At 40.0% G+C, this 12,472-nt stretch overlaps 1 protein-coding gene across 2 annotated transcripts in view; it reads right to left on the bottom strand.

Moving 5' to 3' along the window:
* The window catches only part of Nt5b (5' nucleotidase B), a 96,630-nt gene that overhangs the window by 61,241 nt on the left and 22,917 nt on the right, over positions 1-12,472 (bottom strand). The window lies entirely within an intron of this gene.

Below are 12,472 nucleotides of genomic sequence, written 5' to 3'. Positions count from 1 at the left end.
CAAGGAAAAACCTAACACATTATAACCTAAACTAAGAAGTGCGCCTCCTGACGGAGATTGTAAAATTAGGTAAGCTTGAAATTACTCCTTGACATTTTTTTTCGAACTATGGCGTAATTGTTTGATTTTTCAAAATGGGCCAAAAAATGTGTTGCATACACTGATTCAGTCCACATGCTTCTCAAGATACTATCCTTGCTTTTCCCAGTCACCAAACTTTCCCTGACCTTCCCGGTTTTTCAGGTCACCAGAAATCCTACTATGTCCTGTCATCTTAAAAATTATCTCTTGTGGAGAAGCAAAACGTCTGACCTCTGACCCTCGTTTCCAACGTGATTATATCCTGTTGAACTCAGTCCAAATGGACCGCGTTAAGCGGAAAGGAACCAAGCCACATCAGCTTTTGCCAAATTTAATTTTTTACATGAAAACGATCGAGCGGATTTTTGTGCGAATGTCAATGAATTTTATGCAAAGCACAAAGCAAATCCCTTAAAATTTTCAAAGAAATCCGCACCAAAGTTCTCTAGTAAAAAATTAAATTTTCAAGTTAACTGGGCAATAACTGGCGTGGCATAGTTCCTCTCTGTTAAACGCGGTCCAAATTTAATTCACCAAACACACAAAGAAAAAATACACTCCGGCCTTGAAAGCCGTGCTTACGGACTGTATGGACATATCGTCCGCGTTCCGGGCTCAGAGGTCGAAAGTTCTGGAGCGCAGTAATCGAAGCTACCGCTCCAGCACCCGGAACTTTCAGCCTCTGAGCTCGGGACGGACAGCATGTCAAGAATCCCTTTATACCAGAACTGAGTTGTCTTAACTCTGGGTATAAAGGGACTCTGAGTATGTCTATGTAGCCCGTAACTTTTTTTCTGTGCACGATCTGACAAGCCTGCTCTGCGGCGCGGTGCGCTAATTGGCGCAAAGGAGCTGGAATCGAGGCGAGAGATCGTTGGCTGGTTTTCAATAACGCGCCTGCAAAGCTCCCGATGCAACCTTAACGGCGCTGCGCGACAGTTTCGTGCGGCACTCCAACAGCTGATCGAAACAACAGACTCGCTCGCTCACGCCAACGACAGGGACGAGGCGCGAATAATCGATTATCGATATTTCCCCATTTGAAGCTATGGTAAAGAATCGATTATTAAGGTGTTCCTTGCGAGCACCCTGTAATTCGATTCTTTTCTGTCAGTTTAAATGGGACATTAATCGATATATCGCAGAGCACACCACGCTACTGGCAAAGGATGGCCGCGACCTTGAGGGTCACGCGAAGAGGGTTGAGGCTGTTCCCTTCGACATCCCCCCCCCCCCCCCCCCACTCCCTGCGCCCACCCTACGGTTGTTGTAAACTGTAAAGCGCTCTGATCAACCGTGATTTACTGACAGTCGTAAATTTTTTGTTGCCGCTGCATTCGTGGGAGGAAACATTTGCTTCGTAATTTTTGTCGCTTGCAGCACGGTCACGAAAGTTGTTGTCATTTTTAGCTGGAACTGTGAATTTGCAGTTTTCGAAAATTTAATGTATATCATTTGAACGGATTTAACTGAAAGCAGTCTGACTACATTCCGCAAGGCGTGATTTCCGTTTATGTTTTATTATTGAACAAAACACTAAACAACAAACCGCCTTAAGACTTTTTACAGATTTTTTTTTAAACATTGCTTACAAAAATTTAGGTCATAGTGTTGTTTGGTTTTCAGTTAAAACATTAAATATTTGAAGAATTCGGCTGTATCTGATGCAGTAGGAGGGAAGGACTACATTTAGCAATTAGGAACAACAATGTTTGCCTCATCTGTAAAAAAAAAAAAACATATAAAGCACTGGGAAACGAATGGTACACACGTTGATTTAAACCAAGTCAGAAATTGTAATCCTAATTGCAAAATTTGGTCCAATTTATGAGTACAAACTACTGATTATGACTGGACTATAAGCACACGAGAATAATTGAAGAAATTAGTATTCTGAAAGAGTTAAGACAGAATGATCTAAGCTGCCCGTAGATGTGTGTTTGAATGGGAAATGCAGCCCTATGACGTCACAGGGCGATGAATCATCTTACTTCTAAATCATTTCCCCATCATCCATCACCACCATCCCAATTTCCCAAATTTGAAAAAAAAATTGCAAAAAATACTAAGAACTAATCTCATCAAACACTCAGATTTGAAGCAATCGCATTTTCTAATGCGAAAAATCGATCCTGTTTGTGCAGTCTGGTTCACGATCCAAAAGCAAAATGAAAGTTCAAAGTTTCATTCACTTATTTATCTGTTAATTATGTATATTCATACAGTATAGTATTAATATATTCAGTATAAATCAAGTTTGGTATAGTTTGAGCAACCTATTATAGATTTCCTTCCGGGGAGAAACTACTCACTTTATTCCCTTTCCTTGCAAGGGACACAATTAAGAGCAAAATAATAGAACAGGAAAAGACAAAGTATAGATGAGTTAATTTCTGATAAAACATGATTGTGTGAACACTAGAATTATAGCAATGTAACGTGTTTTTTGATGGATTTCATGACGCATGCTACTCGTACTTTTTTCCATGAAAATGAAATTTACCACGGAGACAATTTTGGATCTCTCTTGAAAAAGTTAAGTACAACCGGAACTTTTGCAGTGACGCAAGCGAGAGACGAACTTCTTATGTAAACCTCCAGAAGGTTTTAATGCATCATTTTTTATGGATATTAGTAGTTAGTAAAAACTTAATTCCCATAATATTGCTAAAAATAAAGTTACCACTTGATGAGACTGTGGAACTTAGAGCTACTATGAAAGAACAGTCGACAAATTTTCATTTTGTGTCTTCAGTTAAATCCGCTACTGACTGTCAATTGAGTAAATAGAAAAGAGAGTAAAAAAGGAAACAGCTGTTTCATTCATGGACTGAAAGAAGAACAATTGGGGAAAGTTTCGGACCTACGAAAACTCCAAAAATACTTCGAACTGCTGACAATTTGCCCAAAACAAGAATGCGTAGGAAAAATTCGATCGACGAAACGGAAACACTATTTTCAGTGACAATTTCGACTGCGCTCTCGGTCCGGAAGCGAGCATGGAGTAAGAATAAAAGACCTTGAAACAAGAACCCCGGAGAGAAAAATTGATGTGAAAGCACGATTGCCACCTTTCGGGAAGATGTTCCCGGGGTCAATGTCAAGTCGTTTTTAAAGACGTTATTAAATGTGAAATGTGACGGTCCGAGGGACCTTATTCAGGGTTGCCACAAAATTTAGAAAATGAATTTCTCTGACACTTCCCTGAGTTCCGTAACACATATGAGTGAAATTCCCTGACAATTAAAGATATACCATACGACCAAAAAGACACAATTCGAAATGGTGTCCAGGCAAAATTTGTTGTTCTGAATGTCGAATCCATTCTAGAGGGCTAATAAAGGCAAATTAACAATTTCTTTTTTTTTGGGGGGGGGGGGTGTAAAAAAAACGACAAATTTTGTGTTAGGTAATTTAGGGACGCCCTCTTTGAATGGTTGAGTAGAAAAACTTGATTTTGAATTTTGACGAAAAACACCTGCCGGTGTTCTAATAAACAAAGTAAGTGGTTCACTTGATTTTTGTATTAGCAGAGGGCATAGAGTTTCATCATAATCATGCGTTTAAAATCTCTGAGCATAGCAAATCAGATTTGTAAATAAAATTTGAAGTAAGGTAAGACTATATAAATTATAAATAGATTTATCAATTTAAATTTGTGTATTCAATTTAAAATAAAAAGTTTCACCAAGTGTATTATACTGCGTTAGAGGGTTTACCCTTTCGTGTTTGCTGAAGAATGTAAAAAACGAATTCAAAGAGAGGCATTTTTATTTTATTAACATTTTAGGTTGAGTAAAGCTTATAATTTTTAAAATCATAAAACAATTTAAATTTTAATAAATTCAGTTAAAATTAAAGGAAAATTTCCTGAGTGTATTTTACTGTGTTGGATGATGTATACCCGTTAGTGCTCGCTGCAGAAGGTCAAAAACGAATTCAAGGAGAGGAAGCTACTAGCTGTCCTCTTTTATGCGGTACCACCTCGCTTTAATTTTTAAAATCGAACTTCTTTTACTTCGATCGCCGCGCCGCAGGACTCACTAATTTGCCCAATGCACTGAATGTTAGCGCATCTTCTAAACTTGAGAGCGATTAAAAAAATTGCGTAATAAGACCGTTTGATTCAGAGTTCACGTTTTTGTGATTAGGTAACCGTTACGTCTGGCCAAGCCTTCCGAAATTGTTGATAAAAACTACTCAGCAAAGCAAAGAAACTAATAGTCCAGGCGCCTGGTAAGTCTACCTGGAATTTTGGGTACACAGCGATTTTTTTGGCCTACTTTATGTTTTTTGGGTCGCTGAATCCGAATCTGAAGTTTCCGCACGCGTATCTGGTGAGCATTTTCCGCTATTTTGAAAAAATGGCCTAAAAAGGCCTTTTTTTGCGGTTTTTTTGATATAGCGGCTACGGATGAGGAAAAGTCCCGGATTTAGCTAATGTTTTGAATAGCTGACAAAATTTGGAAGAAAATGGTATATGAATATGCTAGGTTTGCTCAAAAATTGAGGAACCTCGGATCTCGGAACTTTGGAACGCTTCGGAACTTAGCTGACCGCGGCGAGCCGGATCACGCGTTAACGGGTGCGCCGCGAAAACGTGAATAGGCGCGATGTTCACGATGCTGTATCTTCCTCAATTTTTAAGCAAACCTAACATATGTATACACCATTTTCTTCCAAATTATGTCAGCTATTCAAAACATTAGCTAAATCCGGGACTTTTCCTCATCCGTAGCCGCTATATCAAAAAAACCGCAAAAAAAGGCCTTTTTAGGCCATTTTTTCAAAATAGCGGAAAATGCTCACCAGATACGCGTGCGGAAACTTCAGATTCGGATTCAGCGACCCAAAAAACATAAAGTAAGCCAAAAAAATCGCTGTGTACCCAAAATTCCAGGTAGCCTCATTTTTAGCTACCAGGCGCCTGGACTATAACTACAAGTAAACGGTCAGTGCATTGTACATTAATTATGAACACGCGGATTGTACAAACATTCACAGGAAAAACACGGAAATGTGTACTTCGACTGGGATGTTTCAAAATTTCTGTTTTTTGTTCTTATTTCCCCCCCCCCCTTTTAATTGAAGAAACTTCATTGATAGATGCACATTCTTGATGTACAATATGCAATTTATAAATCAGGACTATTTAGGGTCTCTTGTGGGAATCTCCGTGAGAATCGGGCGACCAAAAAATTCTCAAGGAATTACGTTGACTAGTTTTCCGAAGAAAAAGTTAAGCAGAAAGTCCGCAACGTCACGAAAGGAGATATGTGGTTTCGCACTTTGACAATCGATATACCTATATGTTTCTGATAAATGCAATAAGTATGCAATATGGTTTATGTCAATCTGAAACTAATGATCAGGAGATCAGTAAGCGATTTTCTTAGTACTCAAAAAGTTCAGTAGTATGATTAAACGGTACAGGCACTGGTTCTCGACTGTTGCCCTTTGCGATGTTAATACACATCGACCCGTCATTTCCCACGGACTAACATATGGACCAAAATTGCCAAATTTAATGGGGAAACTTCTGTCAAAATTCGGTGGATTTTCTTCATAGTACGAAGCAAATTCCCTAAAATTTTCAAACGCATCAGCACGAGCGTTCTCTTGTAAAAAGTTGAATTGGTCAGTCAAATTTGGCGACAGCTGATGTGGCTTGGTTCATTTCTGCTAAACGCGGTCCATATGAGATCCCATCTGCATTCATTTAGCAGAAAGAGGAAGATATAAGTTGGCAACAAAGCGAAAGTAGAATATTTAAATATAGCACGGTAAAATGTGAACGGATTGCCCCACACCGCGACGGGGCGCACAGTGAATCGAGTCGATCAGAGAGGCCGGACAAGAAATTTTTGACTTTAACTGCAAATTTTGATGTTCATTTTGTCACATTTTAAATTTCAAGGAGTGCTCGGACATGAAAATTTTACGAGGAACCTAATAGAACCACTTTCAGAACCTCAAAATTTTGTATAAACGGAGTTATAAGCTTTTGAAGTTTCCAAATTTTGTCCGACCTCTCTAATTGACTCGATCCACTGAGCGGCGCAGCGGCACGCGCATAATTCACATTGCTATTCCAATGAACCGATTTGCGGGAGTCGAAACACGCACAGGGCGACGAGGAAATAGAGAAAGTGTCAGCGCCCTGAAAGATTAAATCCAAAGATCTCCTTGCGGTTATAATTTGGCGTGCAGTAGGAGCATCAACCCCCCTCCCTTTCACCAAATGAAAATCAAGCAAGGGAATAGGGAACACGGTTGTGAGCAGTGGCGTGGCGTGCTTTGTGATACATCGATTGATGTGACATTTAAATCTATGAAAAAGGATCGATTATCAAGGTGTTCGCAACGAACAGCTTGATAATCGATTCTTTACTACAGCTTCATATGGAGAAATATATCGATAATCGATCTTTCACGGCACGCCACTGGTTATGAGGCATCTAACTCACGGTCGCGGTCCTATGTAGTCGTTCCAAAACCGCAAGTTCATTCCCCCGGGGAGGTCTCATGCTTAAATTTGCAGATCTACTCATTTCGTCGTTTCCCGCACAAAGGAGCGCAACTTAATTTCAAGGTTGCAAAATTCGGTCAAGGAGTTCAACTTTTTTCAAGAACATACCTCCGCAATTATTGTCCAAAACTTTCCCGATTTTTGCGAGAAATCAGAGGAAAAATCAGTGGAATTTTCAGTTAGAAATGCCCAATATTCTCCTGGCGAAACTGCAATGGAGATGTTGCATGTGTGAGGGATTTGCAATTCGACCATTGATTCTGACGTAAAAGTTCGCGAGAAACACGATGGTGCCACTGGTTTTCTCTGAAATCATCTCCCAAGCTCAAAAAAAGCTCTCAAAGTGAGGCCAAAATGGAGGGGATATCCCACCCTACCCTGAGAGTCCCATCTCTGCATCAAAACAAACTCCCCATGCAAAGATAGGGAGCAAATAAATTAGCAGGGTTGCCGTGTTTTCAGTGTTAGAGTCCCCAAATAAAGTGGCAACCCTGCTGATGTACTTGCTCCCTATCTTTGCATGGAGAGTTTTCTTGATGTAGAGGTGGACTCTCAGGGTAGGGTGGGATATCCCCTCCATTTTGGCCTCGACTTGAGAGCTTTTTTTGAGCTTGGGAGTTGATTTCAGAGAAAACCAGTGGCACCGTCGTGTTTCTCTGCAACTTTTACATAAGAATCAACAGTCAAATCGGAAATTCCTCACACATGCAACATCTCCATTCTCCTGGTAAAACTGCAATTTGTGAGGTGAAATTCGGCAACACTGTAATTTAGTTGCGTTCTATCGTGAGGGAAGCGACGATTTATATGCAGGGCGCCCGGGCCCGGGTCGGATGAATTAAGTCGGAGATTAGAGGGACGACAGGAGAACCTACTCCAAGGCGTCCAAATTTCATGGCCCCAAAGCCCCCCGTCCTCATCGGGAGGTAAAGGGGGGGGGGAGCATGACTTTCAAAGTTGGGGTTAGACTGCCTTTAGATGGAGAGTACGGACTATAGAGTACCTATACATATAGAGAGCGCACGGGTATGTCGGTAATTTTGAGGTTAGGTGATGGGGCTCTTAGGGCCCAAAATGGAGGCCAAACTATGAATTCAAATTATCCAGAGTGATTTATTATTGCAATATGGACCACTAGACAAGGTACGAATTGCAGCATTCTGATACATGTTTCTCGAACCAAAATTTCACGTGAAAACACAATGCACACAACGAAAATTACCGAAATCAACTCCTTACGAAGATAATTAATTATTCTTGATGCGTGAATTTAATCCACCCGCTCATGAAAACTCAATGCTCTTCGTGATTCATATCGCGCGCTAAACGTTGTCATGACAGTCTCTGCGATAAAAAAAATCTGGCAACCTCAATCTTGACGCTTTGGCTCAGCTACAGCAAATTGCTTCTGGTTTGAACAAGACATGGTGGGAAATGAACATTGCTCGTTTGAGAAGCTTGCTGAAACCGTTGTAGTGCTCGATTTGACTCACGTAGAGCTTTGAGTTTCTTGTCAGCGGGCAGTTCAAATTCTTTGTAACCAGTGTGGAATAAAAGCGTTTATATCTTTGTCAGGAGTGTGAATTGAAAAATGTTGAAATTGTTCCAGTAAGTTCAAAGAGTGATAGAAAGGGTCCGTAATTATGTAAATTTTCCTAGTTTAAACCCTCCCCCCCCCCCCCCCATGACACCAGAGAATATTTGAGCGGTTTCGGGACGGATAATTTCGGATTTGTCGTCTTCCTAAAGAGAGAAACTGATTGAAAAGCTACTGTGGGAGCGGTCTTTGTTTTTAAACCAAAACTATCGTGAGCAACAATACGGTCAATGTAGTTTTATCAGTTTCCCGAGAATTCTCAACAATTATTTATCAGTCATCTTTTAATAATAATTGCTCATACTTAGGGCATTGCTTTTGTCTTTATTAGATCATTACAATCGTTGTTTTCCAGTTGATATTTTATTGATGGGCATTTTTATGAAAAATATTTTCCCTTCGAAACTTTCCACTCTGGATGATGAGGTCAGCCGAGAGGCTTGAATGAATATAAGAAAAAGTTCAATTTTATTTTATTAATAAAATATGCTTGCTATATTTATGATCATTTGGGAGAGAAAAATCATTCATTTGTATTGTTGGATTGCAAAATATCCTACCTATATTTTACGGGAAAACAATCAATAGACACTCTTTCAAGGCTAAATGGGCTAGGCACTCATGATAAAACCTACTTTTGAGAAATACGCAATGTAAAATCTTCAATGAAGAATAATGAATAACGACAGGAATTTTTGAATGTTTATCTGACAGAAAAGCAAGAAATGTAGCATTGGGAAATAAAAAAATCATGAAACCTTCGTAAAAATCCGGGTTTTTTTCTATTCTCACGTTTTCAGACAACTCGTGTCATTAGTCCAGCGAAATCTCGTAAACTTGTTTTTAAAGATTTTTGGGCTGAAACCCTGTTACAAGTCCAAATTATGCCTCCTATTGTGTAAAATCACGAACGGAAATGAATCACGTGCCCTTTATCTAGTGGCATCGATACGTAACGTTTGTTCACAAGTGTACAACGCCTGAATACAACTATACGTACTTAATGGATGCCCGTGTTGCATACACGAAAACTTGAAGGCGTTCCGGCTGTTTTACGTCACTTAGGGACGGGATTCGGCGAATTTTGAAGGAGACTCGATTTCGAGAATTTGACACTTACTGCTCTCTTCGCTATTACGGCAGTGCAGTGTAGGCACTGAGCATAATGTCGATCGATGGCAAAAGTGCGGAACCATCTATGCCCGTGTGCGTTCCTCTCATACTTTATTTGTTAAATAGAAAACTAAACAGCGTCAATACTTAAAAACTTCCGTGATTTCTCCCCCCTGCGAGAAGAAAATTCTGTGAAAACTCAAAGAAATGATGTTGACTTGCTCCGCTTCGAAAAAATAAAGTGGGATCAAGCGGGAATTTTGAAGAAACGCGATGGAGATTGGCTTTCTCGTATGTCTTTTCTTACACAAATAAAATGCATTTTGCTGTTTTAGCTAATTAAGCGATTTCATTTGAAAGAGAATAGACGAATTTTGAAGGAAATGATTTCGAAAATTTGACACTTACTGCTCTCTTCGCTATGACGGCAGAATAAACTCGAGATTTTCTCGTATGTCTTTTTTTACACGAAAAAAGTGAATTTTGCTGTTTCAGCTATTTCAACGATTTCATCTAAAAGAGGGAATAGACGAATTTTGAAAGAAACGATTTCGAAAATTTGACACTTACTGCTCTCTTCGCTATGACGGCAGTATAAACTCGAGCTTTTCAACCAAAACCAAGGCAACTCCAACTCGAGACCACTCGACTCGTGCCGCACAGTGGAGCGAATCAATAGGAATGGTTAGACATGCTTTTTTGGACTAAAACTGCAAATTTTGATGTTTATTTTGTAATATTTTAAAGTTGGAGGGGTTTTTTGAAGTAAATTATACTAGGAAACCAATGGAACCACTTTTAAGACTTCCACGTTTCGTAATACCGCCGTGCTAAGGAAAAACACCGTATGAACCTTCAGACGTTGCCAAATTCCCTTTGACAAAACGTGAATTTTCGCGAAAACTTACGATGATTTTTCTTCCAATTTTTCAGATTATTTTGTTCGTAATTTCACCTAAAGTTCCTGAAAATTTCAAGGAAAAACATTCATAACTTCCCTCAAAAATGAACATTTTATCGAAGGAAATTTGGCAACTCTCAAATGTTCATACGGCGATCTTCCTTAGCACGGCAGAATAGTGGAGCTACGAGCTTCTTCCGTTTCCAAATTTTGTCCGACTTCTCCAATCGATACATTCCATTGTGCGCGGCGCCGAATCGACGCTCGCCACATGTCGCGGCGGCCGTCTGACGCAGTTGAAAGCTCGATCCTATCTTATCGAGAGCTCTCAGAAAAATCCCAAGGTCAGTGGAGTAGCACGCGGGGACGCGGCTACTTTCGCGCCGCTTCAGCGAAAACGCGTACGCCCCTCGAGAGCGAAAAAAACCGGCGAAAAATCCGCTGAAAAGCTGCAAGAGCGACGTCGGCGTCGGGAGAAGTGCATCCGACGAACGGACGCGGACGGCACGTGGAAAGTTTAATCGGCTGTCACGCCGCGATCACACTCGCAGAATCGAAGGGGGCATCAACTTGCATCCCGGGCATGGATGCCGCATCGGCAGGGCGAACTTTATATTAATTAAATGGTCGCATTAGTGAGGAGTGCAATAGACGCATTTAGTGTGACGTCACATCTCGATCTAATTTCAAAATCTCGAAAGTCGAAATGCGCCCCAACAAACAAACACAACGTTCGTCCGAAGACTAAGTATTATGTCACGAGCTTATTATATTATCAATTTTTGTGGATGTGGTCTCAAACGATTTGGAAAAAGACTAGCTTTCATATTTAATTGTTCCGCAGATGAATGTTTTAGTTATAGGCTAGTTTTAGCTTTCTTTCATCAATTGTTCGTTTTGGAGGTTATGTTTGTTTGTTGGGGCACATTTCGACTTTCGCGATATCGAACCAACAATAGCAATCCGTGACGTCACCACTAAATGCGTCTATATTGCCGTCAGAGACGGAAAATTTCATGAAATTTAATGAAACTTTTGGAGATACATTCAGGAGGCTAAGAAATGCGTAGAAACAGTGATTCTAAATTTTGAAATGTTTTACCCCAAGCCTAAAACATTCGCAAGTTGCAAATGTTTTCGTTTAGTTTAGAGGTTAGGTTAGGGTTTTCTCTCTAAACTCCCCTTTTTGCCCCTTCTTTGTGTCTGGCACCTTCAGTGGAGTAGCATAATACCGCAGCATCAACAGAAAGACCATCTGAAACGCTTTCAGACCTCCAAAGGTTTAATCAATAATTATAAAAAAAATTAATGAATTTTAACTTTTGTGAAATTTATTCGAGCCTAATGAAATTTCGTGAAATTTCAAAACGTGAAATTTCACTTTCCATCTCCGACTGCCGTGCCAAGGAAAAATACCGTATGAACCTTCGGGCTTTGCCAAATCTTCTTTGATAAAACACAAATTCCCTGGTAAACTTTCCATATTTTTCTTCCAATTTTTCGGAGAATTATGTTCGTATTTTAATGTAAGGCCCCTGAAAATTTCAAGGAAAAATATTCATAATTTTCCTTAAAAATAAACATTTCATCGAAGGAAATTTGGCAACTCTCGAATGTTCCGCGCAGGCGTAAAAGCACAAAATATATAAGAAAAAATTTATAAGCTTTGGAAATCATTAAATTTGACTCGGAACAACCTTAAAATTGACGAAACACACATCATATTTTTCTAAAATACATATTTTTTTCCATCTATTTAAATGGGAATAATCCACGCAGAGTGTGCAAACATTTCAAAATCGTGAGTTGAAAAACGCTGACTCCGCGTGTTTAAATATTAGGGCCAAACATGGAGTGGAGCAGCGTACTGCCAAGTCGCCTACAAACCTAACATGGATACTTCACGCATTGCGCAATGCTTGGAGTATCTACTTAGGTTTGAAGGCGCCAACGCGCGGTGCGCGCTGGCCGCCCGCCTGCCGTGCCACGGCGCGGCGCCACAAGCAAGTATCATACGAAATTAATTGAAGGCGCTCCAACATATTACGAACGATAGGCATACTTAAGGAGTACAGAGATTTCCTCGCAAAATAAATCAAGATACTGCGGCACAAAGAGAGAGCGGTAGTCCAAAAACTAACCAAGTCCTAGCATCCGTATTTTATAACGTTCAGCATAACTTTTGAATTTTATTAGAGAAAAAAGTGACTTGATTTAGGCAGAAACATTCTTGAGTATGCCGTCAAGAAGA

Source organism: Bemisia tabaci, chromosome 10, assembly GCF_918797505.1.
Source record: "Bemisia tabaci chromosome 10, PGI_BMITA_v3".
NCBI lineage: Eukaryota > Metazoa > Arthropoda > Insecta > Hemiptera > Aleyrodidae > Bemisia > Bemisia tabaci.
Note: the sequence above shows the minus strand (reverse complement) of the source record. Positions and strands in the feature narration are given on the sequence as shown.